Source organism: Panthera uncia, assembly GCF_023721935.1.
Source record: "Panthera uncia isolate 11264 chromosome B3 unlocalized genomic scaffold, Puncia_PCG_1.0 HiC_scaffold_2, whole genome shotgun sequence".
Lineage (NCBI taxonomy): Eukaryota > Metazoa > Chordata > Mammalia > Carnivora > Felidae > Panthera > Panthera uncia.
Genome location: NW_026057583.1, coordinates 534,478 through 546,677, shown reverse-complemented (window position 1 = coordinate 546,677; position 12,200 = coordinate 534,478).

Here is a 12,200-nt window from a genome sequence, read left to right as displayed (position 1 = left end):
AGCCCTCGATACAGCAAAATTATTTTCAGCAATAATAATGAAATTAATAATACTAATAATAATGGCAAGAAAGGAGACAGTGATATTTTATTTTATTGTACTTCATGTACATGTAATCACACTGGCAAAAAAATGAAAAGAAAATATTACCATACCCAAAAAAGGATTAATACTTTTAAAGTATGTTAACTTTTTAATTATTTATTTTTTATTATGATTATTTTTATAATTTACATCCAAGTTAGTTAGCATATAGTGCAGTAATGATTTCTGAACTAGAAATCATTGACTCATCAATGCCCTCCTCAATGCCCCTTGCCCATTTAGCCCATCCCACCACCCACAGCCCCTCCAGAAACCCTCAGTTTGTTCTCTGTATTCAAGAGTCTCTTGTGTTTTGCCCCAGTTGTTATATTAGTTTTGCTTCCCTTCCCTTATGTTCACCTGTTTTGTATCTTAAGTTCCACATATGAGGAAAGTCATGTGATATTTGTCTCTCTCTTGACTAATTTTGCTTAGCATAATATGCTCTAGTTCCATCCACGCTGTTGCAAATGGCAAGATTTCATTCTTTTTGAGTAATATTCCATTGTGTGTGTGTGTGTGTGTGTGTGTGTATATATATATGTGTGTGTGTGTGTGTATGTATATATATATGTATGTATATATATATATATATATATATATATATATACACCACGTCTTCTTTACCCATTCATCTGTCGATGGACATTTCGGCTCTTTCCTAAAGTGTGTTAACTTTTTAAAAAGAAGACCAAAACTTTTATCAGTTTATACTCTGTTTTACTGTTCTCAATTTTAAACACAAAAATGCCAGTAATCCCATAAAATGAAAGAACTAAAGTACCTTAGGTTCTGCTTCTTTGTCTTTAAAATCATGCTGCTACCCTTATTTCAAATACACAGTCAAGTGCAGGAGTCTGTCATACCATGGGGACTGGAGACAGGAACTGTAATCTGAAAAGGATTGAATGGTTCCAAACCTTTAGGAAAATTATCCTCAAAATGAATGCAGGTACAATGGAATATGACTCAGCCATAAAAAGGAATAAAGTCATCATCCATGTGACAACATGGAGGAACCTGGAAAACTTTGTACCAAGTGAAATCAACCAGACACAAGAGGACCAATCCTGTAGGATTCCTCTTATACCAGGTACCTCGAGTTGACAAGGTCATAGAGACAGACAGTATATGAGAGGTTACCAAGGGACAGGGGAAGGGGAGGTGGGGGGTTAGTGTTTCATGGGTAGAGCTTCCGTTTGGGAAGATGAAAAAATCTGGAGGTGGAGGATGGTGATTGATGGTTGCACAACAGTGTGAATGTAATTAATGTCGCTGAATTGTACATTCAAACACAGTTTTGGTTTTCAATGGCAAATTGTAGATTGCACATATTTGACCACAATCAAAAGAAAAAGTGTCATTAAATAAATACATAAATGCACAAAGCCCATGTGTCTTGGGGGCCAAGTGCATAACCAGACATTCTCTAAATCAACTTCCACAAAGAATGCAATGCTTACAAAAGCATTCATTTACATACTGTGAATATGTTAATTTGAGACCATTTTTAAAACTCAGTGGTGCCATCAGTGAAGCATCCGGCTTCAGCTCAGGTCATGATCTCATGGTTTTGTGGGTTTGAGCCCCACATTGGGCTCCACACTGACAGCCTGGAGCCTGCTTGGGATTCTCTCTCTTTCCCTCTCTCTCTGCCCCTCCCCCACGTGTGGTTTCTCTCTCTCTCTCTCTCTCAAAAATAAACAAACAAATAATGGTAATTATAGCAATTGTTTAGAACTTAGACCAAAAAAGATGTGTGTGGGGGGGGCACATTTTATCATCTTTTGGCATTGCTGGTCCTGGTGCACAGATAATAAAAAGCAGATTGACTTTTTTTTTTTTAAGTAAACTCCACCCCCAACGTGGAGTTCAAACTCATGATCCTGAGATCAAGAGTCCCATGGTCTACTGACTGAGCCCGCCAGGATCCCCCAAAACAGACTGACTTTTAGTCATTTTCATTACTGTCCTAAATTCTCTGCAACAACATACTCCCTTATTGGCCACACACTGACTGAACTGCAGCTACCCCCTCACTTTGGATATATGCCTAGGAGTGGAATTTCGAGACAAAGAGTAGGGGTATGTTTTCTTTTGACTGATTTACTCTCCCCTCGGGCAAGGCATGAGCGCTCCCGATGCTCCACATCCTTGACAGCTTTTCTTATTGCTGATTGCTTCAATTTGAGTCATTCTGATGAGTATTATAGAATCTCATTGAGGTTTTATTTTGCGTTTCCCTGAGGACGAATTGTGTTGAGAGCCCTGTCATATGCTTACAAGCCCTTTAAATAGCCTCTTTTTCAAGACTGTTGCCCACATTTTTGTTTGTTTGGTTTTCCTTTTCTTATTGATTTGAAAGAGATCTTTACATATTAAGGACACAAGTCCTTTGTCTAATGTATATATTGTGAAAGTCTTCTCTTGCCCTTTTACTCTCTTAATGGCATTTTTTGATAAACAGAGGTTTTTATTTTAATGAAGTCCAATTTACCAATTAAAAAAGTGCTTTTTATGTCCTGCTCAAAAGATCTTTGCCTGTTTGTGAAGATTCCCTCCTGTGTTTACTTCCAGAAGCTTTATTGGTTTAGTTTTCACATTTAGGTCTGTGGTCCATCTTGAACTAATGTTTATGGCATGAGGAAGGGATCAGAGCTCACTTTTTTTCCCCTTCGGAGTAGGCATAAAAACTTTGTGTTCCCCACAGAATTGCAGAAGCAATTCTATACCATATACGTATGGATCTACCATGAACAATTTTAAAGATACCACTTTCTACATCCTCAACCTCCCTAGGTCCTCCTTTCTTTATTTTATTTTATTTTTTAAACTTTTTTTAATGTTTATTTATTTTTTTTGAGAGACAGAGAGAGACAGAGCACGAGTGGAGGAAAGGCAGAGAGAGAGGGAGATACAGAATCCAAAGCAGGCTCCAGGCTCCGAGCTATCAGCACAGACCCCGATGCGGGGCTCAAACCCACAAACCATGAGATCGTGACCTGAGCCGAAGTCAGACGCTTAACTGACTTAGCCACCCAGGTGCCCCTAGGTCCTCCTTTCTAAAATGAATCTATTTGTGGGGCGCCTGGGTGGCTCAGTCGGTTGGGTGTCCAACTTCGGCTCAGGTCATGATCTCGCGGTCCGTGAGTTTGAGCCCCGCGTCGGGCTCTGTGCTGACAGCTGGGAGCCTGGAGCCTACTTCGGATTCTGTGTCTCCCTCTCTCTCTGACCCTCCCCCGTTCATGCTCTGTCTCTCTCTGTCTCAAAAATAAATAAACGTTAAAAAAATTTACTTTATTTTTTTATTTTATTTTATTTTCATTTTACTTAATGAATGTATTTGCCTCTGTCATCAAACATCAAGCCAGTTTTCCTTTGTCCTCTCACTTACCTTTCCAAGTAGGGTTCACTTTTCACTCCACCCCAGTCTGACCATGGTGCATCATCTAGATGTGTGCAAACCACTGGGGACCTAAATAAACAAAGGGGCAATTAGAACGTGTGCGCTCCTGAGGGAGAGACCCCTTCGAAAAAGCACACTGAACATCAGCCGTAAATATTAAAGGGGAAGCATCTTATTCCATCGAAGGGACAAATTCTAGGTGATGAGGCATCTATTTAGCTTAGAATTAGAATATGGAAGTGAGATGGTTGTCACCAGCCTATGCATTAATACATCTGTTTGAAGTGAAAACTGTATCCAGATTTTCCTTGGACAGATAGTCTAACTGGGTTGACTGGTTTGACAATGAATTCTGGCTTTGCCAATTCGCTTATATGGCAGAACTGTCCCATAAATGAAATCAACCAAATTTGTAACTCTGAGGTTCTGAAGAAAATATATACAACATGCAGGAAACGATATTTTTGCAGCTATTAAAATTATGCTTAGGGGGCGCCTGGGTGGCTCGGTCAGTTAAGCATCCAATTCTTAGTTTCAGCTCAGGTCACGATCTCACAGTTTTGTGAGTTGGAGCCCCGCATCGGGCTCTGCACTGACAGTGTAGAGCCTGCTTGGGATTCTCTGCCTCCCTCTCTCTCTCTGCCCCTCCCCACCTCGTGCTGTCTCTGTCTCTCCCAAAATAAACAAAAATAAACTTAAAAAGATTGTGACCAGGGGCGCCTGGGTGGCTCAGTCGGTTAAGCGGCCGACTTCGGCTCGGGTCATGATCTCGCGGTCCGTGAGTTCGAGCCCCGCGTCATGCTCTGTGCTGACCGCTCAGAGCCTGGAGCCTGTTTCAGATTCTGTGTCTCCCCCTCTCTGACCCTCCCCTGTTCATGCTGTGTCTCTCCCTGTCTCAAAAATAAATAAAACGTTAAAAAAAAATTAAAAAAAAAAAAGATTGTGACCAAAAATTTAGATGTCAATTTAAAAATATGAGAGTATGTCGTTTTCCAGAATCCTTTTAGGGGGTGCACAAGCACGAAAGTTTGAAGAAACCTGATCTATAGGGCAGTGGTTCTCAACTCCTGGTTACAATTGGAATTACTTGGGGAATTTGAAAGAGGATGATGCCTGGGCTTCACTCCAGGCCAATAAAATCAAAGGAGTTGGGAGTGAGCACTTTTTAAAAGCTCCTTAGGTGATTCAAAGAGCAGCCAGGCTGAGAACCACTGGTTTCCTCCTCCACCCCGCTCTGTTCCACTCAATCTAAACCTTTTCCTCTTCCTCCCCACCCAGCACCCAAGGCTATCTCCCTGACCCACACCCATGTCTAGCTCCAAGACTAGATATTGCCTCTTGGACATTTACATGTCCAAATACAACCCGTCCTAAACCAGGCTTGGCAACAATTTGGATTATGCATCAGTAAAAAATGTGGGGAGGTACACCTCAGAATATGTGTATTAAAAATAAACCACAAATATATGTTAATATGTTAGGCCCACCATTAAATGTCTATAAAATAGAAGTATGAGACTAAAAAGGAATATAAATACAAGTTCTAATATTTTCTCTCCACGTCCTATGGATGACCTCTGTGCTTTTGCACATGCTGCTCCCTTTTCCTAGAATTCCCTTCCCTTGTCTTTCTATGAACCTCCATTCATCCTTCAAGACCCAGTATGTATAACTCCTCTGAGACTCCACCACAGACACTTCCTACCTCCAATGGTGCCCCCAGGAGGCTCTCTATAGGCCTCTGTCTTTTCTCTACAGGCCTCTGTCTTTACACCTGCCATAATATATTAAGGCATGCGAATGTCTCTCTCCCCTGGGGGCTCAGGAAAACATTGAGAGCAGCACCCAGCATAGGACCTGGCTCATGATAGGTTTGCAATAAATGTGTGTTGGATGATAAAGTGAGCAAAGAGGAGGTGGTCAAAATATCTAACCATCAGGGTAGCAGCAAAGGGTGGGGGGGGTGGGGTTGGAGGAGGTGGTGGGAGTGGAGAGGAGGTTCTGGAAGGTCCCCATTAGAAGAGTGTTGACGTTTCAGCGGCTGGTTTGGGGGAAGCCCGGGGTCCAGGTCAGCACTCCGGTTTGGCCACACCACTGTATTCTGGCCACACTTTAGTGCCAGTGGCAAATTCCCAGAGGCCTGGCTGTCCAAGGACTCAGGGACTATTTAAAATTGTCTGGAGAGCAGTACCTCCATTTAGGCCGCACAGAGAACTCCAGACGCCCCCGTGGGGACAGAGGGGTCGACCCCGTCCAAGATCTCTCCCTTCGTCTCACTGTCTGGAAGGCCAGGCCTGGCCAGGAACCCTGAGGCCACTGACACTCCTCAAAGCACATTGCACGTTGGGGCCTCTGGGGCGCCGGCCTGGGAGACCTCCCCCAGGGGGCCGAGGGTGATGAACAGGGCTCGGCCTGTCTCTGTCCGTCTCGTCTGTCCCGGTGGGGCTGCCACGCACTGGACTCCCCACGGAGAGCAGCCAGCGCAGCTGGCGGAGGCAAGGGCAGCGGGAGGACAGAAGCCACGTCCAGCCCTCCTACCCCCAGCCCTGCTCCGCAGGAGGAACCTGCAGAGGTAGTACAGAGCTCACGAAGGGCTTAGCCACCTGCTCACCTCCGGAGCAGGGGCACGGCGCTCCGGCCAGGAGCAGGGCTGGGCCAAGAGCTGCCTTTTCAGCGCGTAGGTGCTCCGCCCCATTGTCTAGCAACATCTGGAGACATCTCCAGTTGTTTCAACTAGGAGCGGAGGGTGCTATCGGCACCGGCATCAAGGATGCTTAGATGCTTTAAAAAAAAAAAAAAAAAAAAAGCCTGGGTGGCTCAGTCGGTTAAGCGTCTGACTTCCGAAGCTCAAGTCATGATCTTGCAGTACATGAGTTCAAGCCCCGCGTTGGGCTCTGTGCTGACAGCTCGGAGCCTGGAGCCTGCTTCAGATTCTGTGTCTCCCTCTCTCTCTCTCTACCCCTCCCTTGCTCACTCTCTCTCTCTCTCTCAGAAATAAACATTAAAAAAAAATTTTTTTTTTTAAAGGATGCTCGGATGTTGCTCAATATCCTGCAAGGCACAGGACAGCCTCCACCACCGAGAGGCTCCAAATGTCACCCGTGCCAAGGCCGTCCACACCTTCATCCTTCCATCCCTCTCCTGAGGCTGTTCCTCCAACCACCTCCCTGCTCCGCTAAACCAGCTTGTTAAAGCCCTTCACGGCTGACATCACGTCGCCTCCTTTTCCAGATGTGCCATTCTTTAGCCGTGTGACAAACGTGTGACAAACGTAGGCAAGCGGTTGGAACCAGACTTCTCACCTTGTGGAAGACAAACACACGAGCCGAACATCCCTCCCGCGTGGTCAGCCACTGTGAGGAAGTGACACTGTAACACCCAGAGCTCTCAGTTCACAGAGCTGCTGCCGTGACAATGTCTGCTTCCGCCTTGCCCTGGACCCCTGCAATCTGGCTGTGAGTCTTTGGGTCCTGTAGCCACAACAGACTCTGCAGTGATGCGAGCTGACTCCCATGAACCGTGTGCACTGGAAACACGGGGACCCCGTCTTCAGGTGTCCGCGCCTCGTCTAGGGAGGGAGGGAGTGGGTGCTGGTAGGGGGTGGGTGCTGAATACATATGTGCTGGCCTCTAGACCGTAGGGAACACAGAGGGCCCCGTGGGGCATGCGGAGTGTGAACTGTAATCAGGCAGAGGGTGTGTGGGAGACTCCCCTTGAGCCTATGACTCCGGGCTTGCGCCCCAGGCCTTGGGGAGGCACACTGGAGACTTCCAATGACAGCCCCGCAGGGCTTTCCTCCAAACTTCTTGTTGACAAATTTGCAAGCGTACAGAAAAGTTACAAGAATTAGTACGATGCACACGCATGTACCCTTCACCTGGATCTACCACTTTGGCCCCCTCTCTCTGTACGCATACGTGCACACTACAGCTCAGGTCAAGATCTCACGGTTCGTGGGTTCAAGCCCCGCGTCGGGCTCTGTGCTCACAGCTCACAGCCTGGAGCCTGCTCCCGGATTCTGTGTCTCCCTCTCTCTCTGCTCCCCCTCCCTGCTCATGCTCTGATTCTCTCTCACAAATAAACAAATATTTAAAAAAAAAAAAAAAAAAAAAAAAAGAAGCCAGGCCAGTCGTCTTGCAGGACGTCCCTCGATTTGGGTCTGTCTGCTGTTTCCGCCTGATTAAATTGACGGTAAGTGTTTTTAGCAGGCGGAGCACGGACGACATGCTGTGTCCTTGTCGGAGCAGCCCTCCAGGCCGAGTGAGTGAGATGTCTAGTTTCCCACTATTGGTGGCCTTACTTTCGATCCCACAAGAGGTCACAGAGGAGAGAACTTTGCAGAAAGGCCTGCATCCTGTCCCTTCCCGGCAGGCCGGCCACACCGGAGACCTCCCCATGGGCGTGGGGCGGTGGTACAGTCTGCGGCTCTAAGGGAATGAAGAAAGAGGATGAGTGGCCAGAACTGCTTCCCGGGGCTCCAAACCGTGCTCCCAGCCCTGTGATTCTGGGGAGGGCGTGGCGCTCGCTCTCGGGGGCCGGGGGGGGGGGGGGAGGGGGGCAGTCTTTTCAAAGAGCACCAAAGAACAATGCCATCATCCGCCATCCGAGAAGCCACCCCTGGTTATATTTATGACCCTACGACTCGCAAGGGACTTTCCCATTCATTTCCCATGGCATCGGAGAGCACCTGCCACACTGTGTGAAAAGCATCGTGTGGAAAGCCTTAGAGTCATTCAGACCTAACCACCCTGGGAGGCTGCTGGCACACCACTGTGTGGGTGGGAGAATGGAGTCACAGAGTGGTGAAGCCGCTTGCCCAAGTACACCCAGCTGGCAGCTCTCAGGACCCGGCCCCTTTGAACTTCTGGGCCGAGGGGCTAAGCTTCCGGGTGCTGTGCTGTGAGCATGACAGCAGGTGGGAGCGGAGAGCAGGACAGACACAGAGGACCCATTTGCAGACGGAGCCAACAAGGCCCGGACGGGCCGTGTGCACCAGTGAATCTGTGGGACTGGGACCGGCCCCAAGAACTCGTGAGTCCTGGGCTACTGGTGCCCTTGCCGCAACCTCAGGCTGGACGTGGGACCAAGGCCAAAGCTGCCAAAGGTGCTGTGACCATCTGCCCAGAGGGATGGGCACAGGGAAGGGCAATGACAGTGACTGTCTCTGCATAGCTCCCTCTCCTGTGCAGGGACAGCAGAGGCCACCGTGCCTGGAACAGGGACACCCTGACCCCAAACAGGACAATCTGAATCACCTCTGCCCCAAACCACACCACCACCACCCACCCCGCCTCCAGCCCTGCCAGCCCATGTAGCTGCTACGCCCTGTCTCTCCAGCTGGGGAGGGAACCATCCCAATTTGTCATCCCCATCTGTCATCCCCACTGGTCAGGTCACCCACATTTTAGGAGGAAGTGGCTAGCTTCTCTGGCAAACCCCTTTCTGGCCCGACAGACCTGAGCAGCCAGTTTCTTGAACCCTGGTCTCGGGATGAGCCCAGAATTCCAGCCTGTTGGTGGTCACAGGAAGTACCAGGTCAGGATGGGGATGTGGCCTGGAATCATCTGGATGGGGGGCAGGCGAGAGAAGAAAAGCCAGAGGTCAGAGAAGGAAAGGTCTACCTCCTGTGCACTCTGCAAATCCTAGACCAGTCTGCCTATTCCATGAAGCCCACCCTGATCACAGCAGTGCCCACCAGGCTCTCCTCAGCTACACGGGAATGTCCTTGATTCTGCTTTAACTACTGGGACAAGTCACCTTGTGCCTCCTCTCGCATAGTATAAACTAGGGGGTGTCTTTGTGAGGCTATTTGGGCCTGAGGCTGAGCTGTGTATTCAGTAGGTGTTCTGTACATGCTTGATTGCTGAATAAATTAAGCTCATTCATTCATTCACTCATTCAAAAAATCATTAATGAGCAACCGTCTTGAGCCAGGCTGTCTTCTAGGGGCCCTTGCCCCTGGGGATTGACATTCTGGCCTAGGAACAGATAATGTGAGGCCAGTGCTAGGAAGAAAGATCAGTGAATGAATGAATGAAAGTGGAGACTGAGGATAGGAGGAAGTGGAAAGGGGCCCGGAGGAGAGAGCTGCCGTCTTTCTGCCCCAGCTGCAGCGCTCCCATCACCCAGGGAGCATAGACACTCTGCAGAGAACCAGCCTCATCCAAGGTGGGGCAGCCTGCTGGCCTGGCTTATCTTGGTAGCTGGAGAGAAAATGTTCTGGGAGGAGATTTTGTTTTTCTAGGTTTCTGAGAGCCATTTCCCCCCCGGCCAGGGGCACCAGCAATAAAACTCCTGGCCATTCGGGGGAAACTGAGAGCTCGGTCCACCACCAAGACCAAGGGGGCAGATGCTCTGGAAAGTGCGGCCGCATCAAAATGCTGCTGAGGGGTCATGCCTACAGGTCAGGGGCAAGGTGGGACTAGAGCCTGCGGAAGAATCTTTTCTTTCTTTCTCTATTTTCCTTCCTCCCTCCTTCCCTTTCTCCCCCTTTCCCGTCCTCTCTCTGTCCCTTCTCTCTCCCCCTCCCTCCCCCAATGTGACCTTCCCAGGCCACTTTGTTTACATCACGCTCCCAGCCCTCTCTCTCCCACTCTCCATTTTCTTTTCCTGCACGGCACCTGTCACCCTCACACATACCGTGTACTTCTCTATTGGTTTGCTTTTGTCAGGCAGCCCCTCCCCCCAGCAATTTCCATGTGGACAACGACTGACCTCCCAGCACCTAGAACAGTGCCTGGAACACAGTTGGTACTCAAAGAATATTCTTCTCCCCTTCCTTCATCCTTCTTCCTCTGCATCCCCACTGCGCTGTGGGAAGGGAAAAGGGTTGTACGTAAGACATATCCCTGGCTTACAGGAGCTCATGGCCCCCCGCCCCAGAAAATGGGTGACTCCAGAGGAAACTTGTGCCCCTACCGACTTCATCTCCAAACTTCCCCAGCCCTTGCCTCCTGCCCTCACGTCTTCCTTTGCTGTGCACTTAGATGTCTTTCTCTGCAGCAGTGGGTGCACGTATCTGCAACCAAATCCTCCTTCTGCCCTGCCCAGAGGAGGCAACCAGCATGGAGTGGTGACATAGGACAGCCCCGAGTTTGAATCTCAACTCAGTTTCATCTGTAGGATGGAGCTCCGTTATCTACCTTGCAAGGGTTCCATTGAGAATTAGAGCACATCTAAAAGGTTTAGGGGCACCTGGGTGGCTCAGTCGGTTGAGCATCCACCTTCGAATCAGGTCATGATCTCACCGTTCATGAGTTCGAGTCCCACGTCAGGCTCTGTGCTGACAGCTCAGAGCCTGGAGCCTACTTCAGATTCTGTATCTCCCTCTCTCTCTGCCCCTCTCCTGCTTATGCTCTCTCTCTCTCTCTTTCAAAAATAAATAAACATTAAAAAAAAAAGATGTCAAAGAACAAGGATATGAGAAGATGTTTACAAAATATTAAGTGAATAAAGCAGCTATATGTCAATATTACAGTATGAATCTCTCCCTCTTTCTCTCATATTGGTGCTGTCTCTAGTGGAGGAATTACAGGTGGTTCTCTTGTTTTTTTCTTTGTGTTTTCTGTACTTTTTTTAAAATTTTGTTAATATTTATTTATTTTTGAGAGACAGAGGCAAAGCGTGAGTAGGTGAGGGGTGAAGAGAGAGGGAGACACAGAACCTGAAGCAGGCTCCAGGCTCTGAGCCATCAGCACAGAGCCCGATGCAGGGCTCCAACTCACGAGCCGTGAGATCATGACCTGAGCTGAAGTCATGCGCTCAACCGATTGAGCCACCCAGGCGCCCCATGTGCTTTCCGTATTTTCTAAAATCTCTACAGTATACTTGTGTTACCTTTTTAAAGAAAAATTAGAAAATCACATTTTGACAAAATATGGACAAAGCATAGGTTTGACTTAAATTCTATGGTTTACTCCTGTCAAGATCACACACGTTGACCAACAGACCATTCCCGATCAAGCTTAACGAACTTGTGAAAAACTTAACTGTTCTGATCATCTTTTACATATGTTTTCTTAATACCCTTTTTTTCCTTTTTTTATTACAAAATTGTTTTAAGTTTATCTATTTTTGAGAGAGAGACAGAGCGCGAGCAGAGAAGGAGCAGAGAGAGAGGGAGACACAGAATCTGAGCTGTCAGCACAGAGCCCAACACGGGGCTCGAATGCACAAACTTTGAGATCATGACCTGAAGCCAAAGTCTGACTCTTAACCAACTGAGCCACCCAGGCGCCCCATCCCCCCCCCCTTTCTTTTTCAGGAATAATTTTAGACTTACAGAAAAGCTGCAAAGATAGTACAGAGTTCCCCTATACCAGGAACGCAGTTTCCCCTGCCAACGTCTTAACTACCCAGAGTACATCCGTCACAACCATGAAACCCACATGGGCCCAATGCTATCAACTAAACTTCAGACTCTCTGAGGATTTCCCCATTTTTTCCATTAACGTCCTCTCTCTGTTCCAGGATACTATGCGTGGTACCACACGCTCAGCACTGAGTTGTCACGGCTCTCCAGGCTTCTGTGGTGTAGGCCAGTTCTTAGACTTTCCTGGTTTTTCATGGACCCTACATGACTTTCGTGACCAGAAAAAAAAAAAAGGGATGGTGGTGATGGCGGTGATCACGATCACTATCTAGGAATTCCTCTCTTGTTTCTCTTGGGGGCGGGGGAGGCAGATAATCCGGCTTTTTCTGTCTCGGGTCC